Genomic DNA, 15096 nt, shown 5'->3' with positions numbered 1-15096 from the left:
GAACGCTCTAAACATTGCGCCAAGGAAGCCCAAAAATTAAATGTTCGTCAGTTATTTTTAAAAAACTCTGAATTTTACGTTCCATCTAAGACCTCACAACACCGCTCCCGGATGGGCTCGAACCACCAACCTTTCGGTTAACAGCCGACGGCGTTAACCATTGCGCAACGGAAGCCCAAAGACTAAATGTTCGTCAGGTATTGTGGAAAAACTTTGGCATTTGACATTACGTTTGAGATCTCACAACACCGCTCCCGGGTGGGCTCGAACCACCAACCTTTCGGTTAACAGCCGAACGCGCTAACCATTGCGCCACGGAAGCTCAAAAATTAAACGGTCGTCAGGTATTGTGGAAAATATTTGGCTTTTTACGTTACATTTGAGACTTCACAACACGGCAGCCGGGTGGGCTCGAACCACCAACCTTTTGGTTAACATCCGAACGCGCTAACCTTCGAGCCAAGGAAGCTCAGAAATGAAATGGTCGTCAGGTATTGTGGAAAAACTCTGACTTTTTACGTCACATCCGAGACTTCAAAACACCGCTCCCGGATGGGCTCGAACCACAAACCTTTTGAATAACAGCTGAACGCGCTAACCATTGCGCCACGGAAGCCCAAAAATTAAATGTTCGTCAGATATTTTTAAAAAACTCTGAATTTTACGTTACATCTAAGACCTCACAACACCGCTCCCGGATGGGCTCGAACCACCAACCTTTCGGTTAACAGCCGACGGCGTTAGCCATTGCGCAACGGAAGCCCAAAGATTAAATGTTCGTCAGGTATTGTGGAAAAAATTTGGATTTTTACGTTACATGTGAGATCTCACAACACAGCTTCCGGATGGGCTCGAACCACCAACCTTTCGGTTAACAGCCGACGGCGTTAACCATTGCTTCACGGAAGCCCAAAAATTAAATGTTCGTCAGGTATTGTGGAAAAACTTTGACTTTTTACGTCACATTTGAGAACTCACAACACCGCTCCCGGGTGGGCTCGAACCACCAACCTTTTGAATAACAGCTGAACGCTCTAAACATTGCGCCAAGGAAGCCCAAAAATTAAATGTTCGTCAGTTATTTTTAAAAAACTCTGAATTTTACGTTCCATCTAAGACCTCACAACACCGCTCCCGGATGGGCTCGAACCACCAACCTTTCGGTTAACAGCCGACGGCGTTAACCATTGCGCAACGGAAGCCCAAAGACTAAATGTTCGTCAGGTATTGTGGAAAAACTTTGGCATTTGAAATTACGTTTGAGATCTCACAACACCGCTCCCGGGTGGGCTCGAACCACCAACCTTTCGGTTAACAGCCGAACGCGCTAACCATTGCGCCACGGAAGCTCAAAAATTAAACGGTCGTCAGGTATTGTGGAAAATATTTGGCTTTTTACGTTACATTTGAGACTTCACAACACGGCAGCCGGGTGGGCTCGAACCACCAACCTTTTGGTTAACATCCGAACGCGCTAACCTTCGAGCCAAGGAAGCTCAGAAATGAAATGGTCGTCAGGTATTGTGGAAAAACTCTGACTTTTTACGTCACATCCGAGACTTCAAAACACCGCTCCCGGATGGGCTCGAACCACAAACCTTTTGAATAACAGCTGAACGCGCTAACCATTGCGCCACGGAAGCCCAAAAATTAAATGTTCGTCAGATATTTTTAAAAAACTCTGAATTTTACGTTACATCTAAGACCTCACAACACCGCTCCCGGATGGGCTCGAACCACCAACCTTTCGGTTAACAGCCGACGGCGTTAGCCATTGCGCAACGGAAGCCCAAAGATTAAATGTTCGTCAGGTATTGTGGAAAAAATTTGGATTTTTACGTTACATGTGAGATCTCACAACACAGCTCCCGGATGGGCTCGAACCACCAACCTTTCGGTTAACAGCCGACGGCGTTAACCATTGCTTCACGGAAGCCCAAAAATTAAATGTTCGTCAGGTATTGTGTTTAAACTTTGGATTTTTACGTTACATGTGAGATTTCACAACACCGCTCCCGGGTGGGCTCGAACCACCAACCTTTTGAATAACAGCTGAACGCTCTAAACATTGCGCCAAGGAAGCCCAAAAATTAAATGTTCGTCAGTTATTTTTAAAAAACTCTGAATTTTACGTTACATCTAAGACCTCACAACACCGCTCCCGGATGGGCTCGAACCACCAACCTTTCGGTTAACAGCCGACGGCGTTAACCATTGAAACGGAAGCCCAACGATTAAATGTTCGTCAGGTATTGTGGAAAAACTTTGGATTTTTACGTTACATGTGAGATTTCACAACACCGCTCCCGGGTGGGCTCGAACCACCAACCTTTCGGTTAACAGCCGAACGCGCTAACCATTGCACCACGGAAGCTCAAAAATTAAATGGTCGTCAGGTATTGTGGAAAAACTTTGACTTTTTACGTCACATCTGAGACCTCACAACACCGCTCACGGATGGGCTCGAACCACCAACCTTTCGGTTAACAGCCGAACGCGCTAACCATTGCGCCACGGAAGCCCAAAGATTAAATGTTCGTCAGGTATTTTTAAAAAACTCTGAATTTTACGTTACATCTAAGACCTCACATTACCGCTCCCGGATGGGCTCGAACCACCAACCTTTCGGTTAACAGCCTAACGCGCTAACCATTGCGCCACGGAAGCTCAAAAATTAAATGGTCGTCAGGTATTGTGGAAAAACTTTGACTTTTTACGTCACATCTGAGACCTCACAACACCGCTCCCGGATGGTCTCGAACCACCAACCTTTCAGTTAACTGCCGAACGCGCTAACCATTGCGCCACGGAAGCCCAAAGATTAAATGTTCGTCAGGTATTGTGGAAAAACTTTGGCATTTGACATTACGTTTGAGATCTCACAACACCGCTCCCGGGTGGGCTCGAACCACCAACCTTTCGGTTAACAGACGAACGCGCTAACCATTGCGCCACGGAAGCTCAAAAAATAAACGGTCGTCAGGTATTGTGGAAAAACTTTGGCTTTTTACGTTACATTTGAGAGCTCACAACACCGCTCCCGGGTGGGCTCGAACCAATAACCTTTCGGTTAACAGCCGAACGCGCTAACCATTGCGCCACGGAAGCCCAAAGATTAAATGTTCGTCAGGTATTTTTAAAAAACTCTGAATTTTACGTTACATCTAAGACCTCACATTACCGCTCCCGGATGGGCTCGAACCACCAACCTTTCGGTTAACAGCCGAACGCGCTAACCATTGCGCAACGGAAGCCCAAAGATTAAATGTTCGTCAGGTATTGTGGAAAAACTTTGACTTTTTACGTCACATCTGAGACTTCACAACACCGCTCCCGGATGGGCTCGAACCACAAACCTTTTGAATAACAGCTGAACGCTCTAAACATTGCGCCACGGAAGCCCAAAAATTAAATGTTCGTCAGTTATTTTTAAAAAACTCTGAATTTTACTTTACATCTAAGACCTCACAACACCGCTCCCGGATGGGCTCGAACCACCAACCTTTCGGTTAACAGCCGACGGCGTTAACCATTGTGCAACGGAAGCCCAAAGATTAAATGTTCGTCAGGTATTGTGGAAAAACTTTGACTTTTTACGTCACATCTGAGACTTCACAACACCGCTCCCGGATGGGCTCGAACCACAAACCTTTTGAATTACAGCTGAACGCTCTAACCATTGCGCCACGGAAGCCCAAAAATTAAATGTTCGTCAGTTATTTTTAAAAAACTCTGAATTTTACGTTACATCTAAGACCTCACAACACCGCTCCCGGATGGGCTCGAACCACCAACCTTTCGGTTAACAGCCGACGGCGTTAACCATTGCTTCACGGAAGCCCAAAAATTAAATGTTCGTCAGGTATTGTGGAAAAACTTTGACTTTTTACGTCACATTTGAGAGCTCACAACACCGCTCCCGGGTGGGCTCGAACCACCAACCTTTTGAATAACAGCTGAACGCTCTAAACATTGCGCCAAGGAAGCCCAAAAATTAAATGTTCGTCAGTTATTTTTAAAAAACTCTGAATTTTACGTTACATCTAAGACCTCACAACACCGCTCCCGGATGGGCTCGAACCACCAACCTTTCGGTTAACAGCCGACGGCGTTAACCATTGCGCAACGGAAGCCCAAAGACTAAATGTTCGTCAGGTATTGTGGAAAAACTTTGGCATTTGACATTACGTTTGAGATCTCACAACACCGCTCCCGGGTGGGCTCGAACCACCAACCTTTCGGTTAACAGCCGAACGCGCTAACCATTGCGCCACGGAAGCTCAAAAATTAAACGGTCGTCAGGTATTGTGGAAAATATTTGGCTTTTTACGTTAAATTTGAGACTTCACAACACGGCAGCCGGGTGGGCTCGAACCACCAACCTTTTGGTTAACATCCGAACGCGCTAACCTTCGAGCCAAGGAAGCTCAGAAATGAAATGGTCGTCAGGTATTGTGGAAAAACTCTGACTTTTTACGTCACATCCGAGACTTCAAAACACCGCTCCCGGATGGGCTCGAACCACAAACCTTTTGAATAACAGCTGAACGCGCTAACCATTGCGCCACGGAAGCCCAAAAATTAAATGTTCGTCAGATATTTTTAAAAAACTCTGAATTTTACGTTACATCTAAGACCTCACAACACCGCTCCCGGATGGGCTCGAACCACCAACCTTTCGGTTAACAGCCGACGGCGTTAACCATTTCGCAACGGAAGCCCAAAGATTAAATGTTCGTCAGGTATTGTGGAAAAAATTTGGATTTTTACGTTACATGTGAGATCTCACAACACCGCTCCCGGGTGGGCTCGAACCACCAACCTTTCGGTTAACAGCCGAACGCGCTAACCATTGCGCCACGGAAGCCCAAAAATTAAATGTTCGTCAGGTATTGTGGAAAAACTTTGACTTTTTACGTCACATCTGAGACCTCACAACACCGCTCACGGATGGGCTCGAACCACCAACCTTTCGGTTAACAGCCGAACGCGCTAACCATTGCGCCACGGAAGCCCAAAAATTAAATGGTCGTCGGGTATTGTAGAAACACTTTGGCTTTTTACGTTACATGTGAGACCTCACAACACCGCTCCCGGGTGGGCTCGAACCACCAACCTTTCGGTTAACAGCCGAACGCACTAACCATTGCGCCACGGAAGCCCAAAGATTAAATGTTCGTCAGGTATTTTTAAAAAACTCTGAATTTTACGTTACATCTAAGACCTCACATTACCGCTCCCGGATGGGCTCGAACCACCAACCTTTCGGTTAACAGCCGAACGCGCTAACCATTGCGCCACGGAAGCCCAAAAATTAAATGTTCGTCAGATATTTTTAAAAAATTCTGAATTTTACACTACATCTAAGACCTCACAACACAGCTCCCGGATGGGCTCGAACCACCAACCTTTCGGTTAACAGCCGACGGCGTTAACCATTGAAACGGAAGCCCAACGATTAAATGTTCGTCAGGTATTGTGGAAAAACTTTGGATTTTTACGTTACATGTGAGATTTCACAACACCGCTCCCGGGTGGGCTCGAACCACCAACCTTTCGGTTAACAGCCGAACGCGCTAACCATTGCGCCACGGAAGCCCAAAGATTAAATGTTCGTCAGGTATTTTTAAAAAACTCTGAATTTTACGTTACATCTAAGACCTCAAATTACCGCTCCCGGATGGGCTCGAACCACCAACCTTTCGGTTAACAGCCGAACGCGTTAACCATTGCTTCACGGAAGCCCAAAAATTAAATGTTCGTCAGGTATTGTGGAAAAACTTTGACTTTTTACGTCACATTTGAGAGCTCACAACACCGCTCCCGGGTGGGCTCGAACCACCAACCTTTTGAATAACAGCTGAACGCTCTAAACATTGCGCCAAGGAAGCCCAAAAATTAAATGTTCGTCAGTTATTTTTAAAAAACTCTGATTTTTACGTTACATCTAAGACCTCACAACACCGCTCCCGGATGGGCGCGAACCACCAACCTTTCGGTTAACAGCCGACGGCGTTAACCATTGCGCAACGGAAGCCCAAAGACTAAATGTTCGTCAGGTATTGTGGAAAAACTTTGGCATTTGACATTACGTTTGAGATCTCACAACACCGCCCCCGGGTGGGCTCGAACCACCAACCTTTCGGTTAACAGCCGAACGCGCTAACCATTGCGCCACGGAAGCTCAAAAATTAAACGGTCGTCAGGTATTGTGGAAAATATTTGGCTTTTTACGTTAAATTTGAGACTTCACAACACGGCAGCCGGGTGGGCTCGAACCACCAACCTTTTGGTTAACATCCGAACGCGCTAACCTTCGAGCCAAGGAAGCTCAGAAATGAAATGGTCGTCAGGTATTGTGGAAAAACTCTGACTTTTTACGTCACATCCGAGACTTCAAAACACCGCTCCCGGATGGGCTCGAACCACAAACCTTTTGAATAACAGCTGAACGCGCTAACCATTGCGCCACGGAAGCCCAAAAATTAAATGTTCGTCAGATATTTTTAAAAAACTCTGAATTTTACGTTACATCTAAGACCTCACAACACCGCTCCCGGATGGGCTCGAACCACCAACCTTTCGGTTAACAGCCGACGGCGTTAACCATTTCGCAACGGAAGCCCAAAGATTAAATGTTCGTCAGGTATTGTGGAAAAAATTTGGATTTTTACGTTACATGTGAGATCTCACAACACCGCTCCCGGGTGGGCTCGAACCACCAACCTTTCGGTTAACAGCCGAACGCGCTAACCATTGCACCACGGAAGCCCAAAAATTAAATGTTCGTCAGGTATTGTGGAAAAACTTTGACTTTTTACGTCACATCTGAGACCTCACAACACCGCTCACGGATGGGCTCGAACCACCAACCTTTCGGTTAAGCCGTCGGCTGTTAACCGAAAGGTTGGTGGTTCGAGCCCATCCGGGAGCGGTGTTGTGAGGTCTTAGATGTAACGTAAAATTCAGAGTTTTTTAAAAATAACTGACGAACATTTAATTTTTGGGCTTCCGTGGCGCAATGGTTAGAGCGTTCAGCTGTTATTCAAAAGGTTTGTGGTTCGAGCCCATCCGGGAGCGGTGTTGTGAAGTCTCAGATGTGACGTAAAAAGTCAAAGTTTTTCCACAATACCTGACGAACATTTAATCTTTGGGCTTCCGTTGCACAATGGTTAACGCCGTCGGCTGTTAACCGAAAGGTTGGTGGTTCGAGCCCATCCGGGAGCGGTGTTGTGAGGTCTTAGATGTAACGTAAAATTCAGAGTTTTTAAAAATAACTGACGAACATTTAATTTTTGGTCTTCCGTGGCGCAATGGTTAGAGCGTTCAGATGTTATTCAAAAGGTTTGTGGTTCGAGCCCATCCGGGAGCGGTGTTGTGAAGTCTCAGATGTGACGTAAAAAGTCAAAGTTTTTCCACAATACCTGACGAACATTTAATCTTTGGGCTTCCGTGGCGCAATGGTTAGCGCGTTCGGCTGTTAACCGAAAGGTTGGTGGTTCGAGCCCACCCGGGAGCGGTGTTGTGAGATCTCACATGTAACGTAAAAATCCAAAGTTTTTCCACAATACCTGACGAACATTTAATATTTGGGCTTCCGTTGCGCAATAGTTAACGCCGTCGGCTGTTAACCGAAAGGTTGGTGGTTCGAGCCCATCCGGGAGCGGTGTTGTGAGATCTCAGATGTGACGTAAAAAGTCAAAGTTTTTCCACAATACCTGACGAACATTTAATTTTTGGGCTTCCGTGAAGCAATGGTTAACGCCGTCGGCTGTTAACCGAAAGGTTGGTGGTTCGAGCCCATCCGGGAGCTGTGTTGTGAGGTCTTAGATGTAACGTAAAATTCAGAGTTTTTTAAAAATAACTGACGAACATTTAATTTTTGGGCTTCCGTGGCGCAATGGTTAGAGCGTTCAGCTGTTATTCAAAAGGTTTGTGGTTCGAGCCCATCCGGGAGCGGTGTTGTGAAGTCTCAGATGTGACGTAAAAAGTCAAAGTTTTTCCACAATACCTGACGAACATTTAATCTTTGGGCTTCCGTTGCACAATGGTTAACGCCGTCGGCTGTTAACCGAAAGGTTGGTGGTTCGAGCCCATCCGGGAGCGGTGTTGTGAGGTCTTAGATGTAACGTAAAATTCAGAGTTTTTTAAAAATAACTGACGAACATTTAATTTTTGGGCTTCCGTGGCGCAATGGTTAGAGCAATCAGCTGTTATTCAAAAGGTTTGTGGTTCGAGCCCATCCGGGAGCGGTGTTGTGAAGTCTCAGATGTGACGTAAAAAGTTAAAGTTTTTCCACAATACCTGACGAACATTTAATTTTTGGGCTTCCGTGAAGCAATGGTTAACGCCGTCGGCTGTTAACCGAAAGGCTGGTGGTTCGAGCCCATCCGGGAGCTGTGTTGTGAGGTCTTAGATGTAACGTAAAATTCAGAGTTTTTTAAAAATAACTGACGAACATTTAATTTTTGGGCTTCCGTGGCGCAATGGTTAGAGCGTTCAGCTGTAATTCAAAAGGTTTGTGGTTCGAGCCCATCCGGGAGCGGTGTTGTGAAGTCTCAGATGTGACGTAAAAAGTCAAAGTTTTTCCACAATACCTGACGAACATTTAATCTTTGGGCTTCCGTTGCACAATGGTTAACGCCGTCGGCTGTTAACCGAAAGGTTGGTGGTTCGAGCCCATCCGGGAGCGGTGTTGTGAGGTCTTAGATGTAAAGTAAAATTCAGAGTTTTTTAAAAATAACTGACGAACATTTAATTTTTGGGCTTCCGTGGCGCAATGGTTAGAGCGTTCAGCTGTTATTCAAAAGGTTTGTGGTTCGAGCCCATCCGGGAGCGGTGTTGTGAAGACTCAGGTGTGACGTAAAAAGTCAAAGTTTTTCCACAATACCTGACGAACATTTAATCTTTGGGCTTCCGTGGCGCAATGGTTAGCGCGTTCGGCTGTTAAGCGAAAGGTTGGTGGTTCGAGCCCACCCGGGAGCGGTGTTGTGAGATCTCACATGTAACGTAAAAATCCAAAGTTTTTCCACAATACCTGACGAACATTTAATCTTTGGGCTTCCGTTGCGCAATGGTTAACGCCGTCGGCTGTTAACCGAAAGGTTGGTGGTTCGAGCCCATCCGGGAGCGGTGTTGTGAGGTCTTAGATGTAACGTAAAATTCAGAGTTTTTTAAAAATAACTGACGAACATTTAATTTTTGGGCTTCCGTGGCGCAATGTTTAGAGCGTTCAGCTGTTATTCAAAAGGTTTGTGGTTCGAGCCCATCCGGGAGCGGTGTTGTTAAGTCTCAGATGTGACGTAAAAAGTCAAAGTTTTTCCACAATACCTGACGAACATTTAATCTTTGGGCTTCCGTGGCGCAATGGTTAGCGCGTTCGGCTGTTAACCGAAAGGTTGGTGGTTCGAGCCCACCCGGGAGCGGTGTTGTGAGATCTCACATGTAACGTAAAAATCCAAAGTTTTTCCACAATACCTGACGAACATTTAATATTTGGGCTTCCGTTGCGCAATAGTTAACGCCGTCGGCTGTTAACCGAAAGGTTGGTGGTTCGAGCCCATCCGGGAGCGGTGTTGTGAGATCTCAGATGTGACGTAAAAAGTCAAAGTTTTTCCACAATACCTGACGAACATTTAATTTTTGGGCTTCCGTGAAGCAATGGTTAACGCCGTCGGCTGTTAACCGAAAGGTTGGTGGTTCGAGCCCATCCGGGAGCTGTGTTGTGAGGTCTTAGATGTAACGTAAAATTCAGAGTTTTTTAAAAATAACTGACGAACATTTAATTTTTGGGCTTCCGTGGCGCAATGGTTAGAGCGTTCAGCTGTAATTCAAAAGGTTTGTGGTTCGAGCCCATCCGGGAGCGGTGTTGTGAAGTCTCAGATGTGACGTAAAAAGTCAAAGTTTTTCCACAATACCTGACGAACATTTAATCTTTGGGCTTCCGTTGCACAATGGTTAACGCCGTCGGCTGTTAACCGAAAGGTTGGTGGTTCGAGCCCATCCGGGAGCGGTGTTGTGAGGTCTTAGATGTAAAGTAAAATTCAGAGTTTTTTAAAAATAACTGACGAAAATTTAATTTTTGGGCTTCCGTGGCGCAATGGTTAGAGCGTTCAGCTGTTATTCAAAAGGTTTGTGGTTCGAGCCCATCCGGGAGCGGTGTTGTGAAGACTCAGGTGTGACGTAAAAAGTCAAAGTTTTTCCACAATACCTGACGAACATTTAATCTTTGGGCTTCCGTGGCGCAATGGTTAGCGCGTTCGGCTGTTAAGCGAAAGGTTGGTGGTTCGAGCCCACCCGGGAGCGGTGTTGTGAGATCTCACATGTAACGTAAAAATCCAAAGTTTTTCCACAATACCTGACGAACATTTAATCTTTGGGCTTCCGTTGCGCAATGGTTAACGCCGTCGGCTGTTAACCGAAAGGTTGGTGGTTCGAGCCCATCCGGGAGCGGTGTTGTGAGGTCTTAGATGTAACGTAAAATTCAGAGTTTTTTAAAAATAACTGACGAACATTTAATTTTTGGGCTTCCGTGGCGCAATGTTTAGAGCGTTCAGCTGTTATTCAAAAGGTTTGTGGTTCGAGCCCATCCGGGAGCGGTGTTGTTAAGTCTCAGATGTGACGTAAAAAGTCAAAGTTTTTCCACAATACCTGACGAACATTTAATCTTTGGGCTTCCGTGGCGCAATGGTTAGCGCGTTCGGCTGTTAACCGAAAGGTTGGTGGTTCGAGCCCACCCGGGAGCGGTGTTGTGAGATCTCACATGTAACGTAAAAATCCAAAGTTTTTCCACAATACCTGACGAACATTTAATCTTTGGGCTTCCGTTGCGCAATGGTTAACGCCGTCGGCTGTTAACCGAAAGGTTGGTGGTTCGAGCCCATCCGGGAGCGGTGTTGTGAGATCTCAGATGTGACGTAAAAAGTCAAAGTGTTTCCACAATACCTGACGAACATTTAATTTTTGGGCTTCCGTGAAGCAATGGTTAACGCCGTCGGCTGTTAACCGAAAGGTTGGTGGTTCGAGCCCATCCGGGAGCTGTGTTGTGAGGTCTTAGATGTAACGTAAAATTCAGAGTTTTTTAAAAATAACTGACGAACATTTAATTTTTGGGCTTCCGTGGCGCAATGGTTAGAGCGTTCAGCTGTTATTCAAAAGGTTTGTGGTTCGAGCCCATCCGGGAGCGGTGTTGTGAAGTCTCAGATGTGACGTAAAAAGTCAAAGTTTTTCCACAATACCTGACGAACATTTAATCTTTGGGCTTCCGTGGCGCAATGGTTAGCGCGTTCGGCTGTTAAGCGAAAGGTTGGTGGTTCGAGCCCACCCGGGAGCGGTGTTGTGAGATCTCACATGTAACGTAAAAATCCAAAGTTTTTCCACAATACCTGACGAACATTTAATCTTTGGGCTTCCGTTGCGCAATGGTTAACGCCGTCGGCTGTTAACCGAAAGGTTGGTGGTTCGAGCCCATCCGGGAGCGGTGTTGTGAGGTCTTAGATGTAACGTAAAATTCAGAGTTTTTTAAAAATAACTGACGAACATTTAATTTTTGGGCTTCCGTGGCGCAATGTTTAGAGCGTTCAGCTGTTATTCAAAAGGTTTGTGGTTCGAGCCCATCCGGGAGCGGTGTTGTGAAGTCTCAGATGTGACGTAAAAAGTCAAAGTTTTTCCACAATACCTGACGAACATTTAATCTTTGGGCTTCCGTGGCGCAATGGTTAGCGCGTTCGGCTGTTAACCGAAAGGTTGGTGGTTCGAGCCCACCCGGGAGCGGTGTTGTGAGATCTCACATGTAACGTAAAAATCCAAAGTTTTTCCACAATACCTGACGAACATTTAATCTTTGGGCTTCCGTTGCGCAATGGTTAACGCCGTCGGCTGTTAACCGAAAGGTTGGTGGTTCGAGCCCATCCGGGAGCGGTGTTGTGAGATCTCAGATGTGACGTAAAAAGTCAAAGTGTTTCCACAATACCTGACGAACATTTAATTTTTGGGCTTCCGTGAAGCAATGGTTAACGCCGTCGGCTGTTAACCGAAAGGTTGGTGGTTCGAGCCCATCCGGGAGCTGTGTTGTGAGGTCTTAGATGTAACGTAAAATTCAGAGTTTTTTAAAAATAACTGACGAACATTTAATTTTTGGGCTTCCGTGGCGCAATGGTTAGAGCGTTCAGCTGTTATTCAAAAGGTTTGTGGTTCGAGCCCATCCGGGAGCGGTGTTGTGAAGTCTCAGATGTGACGTAAAAAGTCAAAGTTTTTCCACAATACCTGACGAACATTTAATCTTTGGGCTTCCGTTGCACAATGGTTAACGCCGTCGGCTGTTAACCGAAAGGTTGGTGGTTCGAGCCCATCCGGGAGCGGTGTTGTGAGGTCTTAGATGTAACGTAAAATTCAAAGTTTTTTAAAAATAACTGACGAACATTTAATTTTTGGGCTTCCGTGGCGCAATGGTTAGAGCGTTCAGCTGTTATTCAAAAGGTTTGTGGTTCGAGCCCATCCGGGAGCGGTGTTGTGAAGTCTCAGATGTGACGTAAAAAGTCAAAGTTTTTCCACAATACCTGACGAACATTTAATCTTTGGGCTTCCGTTGCACAATGGTTAACGCCGTCGGCTGTTAACCGAAAGGTTGGTGGTTCGAGCCCATCCGGGAGCGGTGTTGTGAGGTCTTAGATGTAACGTAAAATTCAGAGTTTTTAAAAATAACTGACGAACATTTAATTTTTGGTCTTCCGTGGCGCAATGGCTAGAGCGTTCAGATGTTATTCAAAAGGTTTGTGGTTCGAGCCCATCCGGGAGCGGTGTTGTGAAGTCTCAGATGTGACGTAAAAAGTCAAAGTTTTTCCACAATACCTGACGAACATTTAATCTTTGGGCTTCCGTGGCGCAATGGTTAGCGCGTTCGGCTGTTAACCGAAAGGTTGGTGGTTCGAGCCCACCCGGGAGCGGTGTTGTGAGATCTCACATGTAACGTAAAAATCCAAAGTTTTTCCACAATACCTGACGAACATTTAATCTTTGGGCTTCCGTTGCGCAATGGTTAACGCCGTCGGCTGTTAACCGAAAGGTTGGTGGTTCGAGCCCATCCGGGAGCGGTGTTGTGAGGTCTTAGATGTAACGTAAAATTCAGAGTTTTTTAAAAATAACTGACGAACATTTAATTTTTGGGCTTCCGTGGCGCAATGTTTAGAGCGTTCAGCTGTTATTCAAAAGGTTTGTGGTTCGAGCCCATCCGGGAGCGGTAATGTGAGGTCTTAGATGTAACGTAAAATTCAGAGTTTTTTAAAAATTCCTGACGAACATTTAATCTTTGGGCTTCCGTGGCACAATGGTTAGCGCGTTCGGCTGTTAACCGAAAGGTTGGTGGTTCGAGCCCACCCGGGAGCGGTGTTGTGAGCTCTCACATGTAACGTAAAAAGCCAAAGTGTTTCTACAATAGCCGACGACCATTTAATTTTTGGGCTTCCGTGGCGCAATGGTTAGCGCGTTCGGCTGTTAACCGAAAGGTTGGTGGTTCGAGCCCATCCGTGAGCGGTGTTGTGAGGTCTCAGATGTGACGTAAAAAGTCAAAGTTTTTCCACAATACCTGACGAACATTTAATTTTTGGGCTTCCGTGAAGCAATGGTTAACGCCGTCGGCTGTTAACCGAAAGGTTGGTGGTTCGAGCCCATCCGGGAGCTGTGCTGTGAGGTCTTAGATGTAGTGTAAATATCAGAGTTTTTTAAAAATAACTGACGAACATTTAATTTTTGGGCTTCCGTGGCGCAATGGTTAGCGCGTTCGGCTGCTAACCGAAAGGTTGGTGGTTCGAGCCCATCCGGGAGCGGTGTTTTGAAGTCTTGAATGTGACGTAAAAAGTCAGAGTTTTTCCACAATACCTGACGACCATTTCATTTTCAAGCTTCCTTGGCTCGAAGGTTAGCGCGTTCGGATGTTAACCAAAAGGTTGGTGGTTCGAGCCCACCCGGCTGCCGTGTTGTGAAGTCTCAAATGTAACGTAAAAAGCCAAAGTTTTTCAACAATACCTGACGACCGTTTAATTTTTGAGCTTCCGTGGCGCAATGGTTAGCGCGTTCGGCTGTTAACCCTAAGGTTGGTGGTTCGAGCCCACCCGGGAGCGGTGTTGTGAGATCTCAAACGTAATGTCAAATGCCAAAGTTTTTCCACAATACCTGACGAACATTTAATCTTTGGGCTTCCGTGGCGCAACGGTTAGCGCGTTCGGCAGTTAAATGAAAGGTTGGTGGTTCGAGACCATCCGGGAGCGGTGTTGTGAGGTCTCAGATGTGACGTAAAAAGTCAAAGTTTTTCCACAATACCTGACGACCATTTAATTTTTGAGCTTCCGTGGCGCAATGGTTAGCGCGTTCGGCTGTTAACCGAAAGGTTGGTGGTTCGAGCCCACCCGGGAGCGGTGTTGTGAAATCTCACATGTAACGTAAAAATCCAAAGTTTTTCCACAATACCTGACGAACATTTAATCTTTGGGCTTCCGTTGCGCAATGGTTAACGCCGTCGGCTGTTAACCGAAAGGTTGGTGGTTCGAGCCCATCCGGGAGCGGTGTTGTGAGGTCTTAGATGTAACGTAAAATTCAGAGTTTTTTAAAAATAACTGACGAACATTTAATTTTTGGGCTTCCGTGGCGCAATGTTTAGAGCGTTCAGCTGTTATTCAAAAGGTTTGTGGTTCGAGCCCATCCGGGAGCGGTAATGTGAGGTCTTAGATGTAACGTAAAATTCAGAGTTTTTTAAAAATTCCTGACGAACATTTAATCTTTGGGCTTCCGTGGCGCAATGGTTAGCGCGTTCGGCTGTTAACCGAAAGGTTGGTGGTTCGAGCCCACCCGGGAGCGGTGTTGTGAGCTCTCACATGTAACGTAAAAAGCCAAAGTGTTTCTACAATAGCCGACGACCATTTAATTTTTGGGCTTCCGTGGCGCAATGGTTAGCGCGTTCGGCTGTTAATCGAAAGGTTGGTGGTTCGAGCCCATCCGTGAGCGGTGTTGTGAGGTCTCAGATGTGACGTAAAAAGTCAAAGTTTTTCCACAATACCTGACGAACATTTAATTTTTGGGCTTCCGTGAAGCAATGGTTAACGC

General features: G+C 46.0%; 13 non-coding genes across 13 annotated transcripts; 8 read left to right on the top strand and 5 right to left on the bottom strand.

The window, feature by feature from the left end:
* Positions 1-249: 249 nt before the first annotated feature.
* TRNAN-GUU (transfer RNA asparagine (anticodon GUU)) lies at positions 250-322 on the bottom strand. The gene has a single exon. It is a non-coding gene; the product is annotated as a tRNA-Asn (tRNA).
* A 954-nt stretch (positions 323-1276) lies between these two features.
* On the bottom strand, positions 1277-1349 carry TRNAN-GUU (transfer RNA asparagine (anticodon GUU)). Its single transcript has one exon. It is a non-coding gene; the product is annotated as a tRNA-Asn (tRNA).
* Positions 1350-4207: 2858 nt separating this feature from the next.
* On the bottom strand, positions 4208-4280 carry TRNAN-GUU (transfer RNA asparagine (anticodon GUU)). Its single transcript has one exon. It is a non-coding gene; the product is annotated as a tRNA-Asn (tRNA).
* A 514-nt stretch (positions 4281-4794) lies between these two features.
* On the bottom strand, positions 4795-4867 carry TRNAN-GUU (transfer RNA asparagine (anticodon GUU)). The gene has a single exon. It is a non-coding gene; the product is annotated as a tRNA-Asn (tRNA).
* Positions 4868-5525: 658 nt separating this feature from the next.
* TRNAN-GUU (transfer RNA asparagine (anticodon GUU)) lies at positions 5526-5598 on the bottom strand. Its single transcript has one exon. It is a non-coding gene; the product is annotated as a tRNA-Asn (tRNA).
* A 1848-nt stretch (positions 5599-7446) lies between these two features.
* TRNAN-GUU (transfer RNA asparagine (anticodon GUU)) lies at positions 7447-7519 on the top strand. Its single transcript has one exon. It is a non-coding gene; the product is annotated as a tRNA-Asn (tRNA).
* A 1833-nt stretch (positions 7520-9352) lies between these two features.
* TRNAN-GUU (transfer RNA asparagine (anticodon GUU)) lies at positions 9353-9425 on the top strand. Its single transcript has one exon. It is a non-coding gene; the product is annotated as a tRNA-Asn (tRNA).
* A 1247-nt stretch (positions 9426-10672) lies between these two features.
* Positions 10673-10745, top strand: TRNAN-GUU (transfer RNA asparagine (anticodon GUU)). The gene has a single exon. It is a non-coding gene; the product is annotated as a tRNA-Asn (tRNA).
* Positions 10746-11699: 954 nt separating this feature from the next.
* Positions 11700-11772, top strand: TRNAN-GUU (transfer RNA asparagine (anticodon GUU)). Its single transcript has one exon. It is a non-coding gene; the product is annotated as a tRNA-Asn (tRNA).
* Positions 11773-12871: 1099 nt separating this feature from the next.
* Positions 12872-12944, top strand: TRNAN-GUU (transfer RNA asparagine (anticodon GUU)). Its single transcript has one exon. It is a non-coding gene; the product is annotated as a tRNA-Asn (tRNA).
* Positions 12945-13750: 806 nt separating this feature from the next.
* TRNAS-GCU (transfer RNA serine (anticodon GCU)) lies at positions 13751-13823 on the top strand. The gene has a single exon. It is a non-coding gene; the product is annotated as a tRNA-Ser (tRNA).
* Positions 13824-14338: 515 nt separating this feature from the next.
* On the top strand, positions 14339-14411 carry TRNAN-GUU (transfer RNA asparagine (anticodon GUU)). Its single transcript has one exon. It is a non-coding gene; the product is annotated as a tRNA-Asn (tRNA).
* Positions 14412-14777: 366 nt separating this feature from the next.
* TRNAN-GUU (transfer RNA asparagine (anticodon GUU)) lies at positions 14778-14850 on the top strand. Its single transcript has one exon. It is a non-coding gene; the product is annotated as a tRNA-Asn (tRNA).
* The last annotated feature ends 246 nt before the right edge of the window (positions 14851-15096 follow it).

This window comes from Phalangium opilio, unplaced genomic scaffold (assembly GCF_054372755.1).
Source record: "Phalangium opilio isolate 3A_F unplaced genomic scaffold, DU_Popi_V2 ptg000352l_1, whole genome shotgun sequence".
Classification (NCBI taxonomy): Eukaryota; Metazoa; Arthropoda; class Arachnida; order Opiliones; family Phalangiidae; genus Phalangium; species Phalangium opilio.
This window is presented reverse-complemented; position numbering and strand designations above follow the sequence as displayed.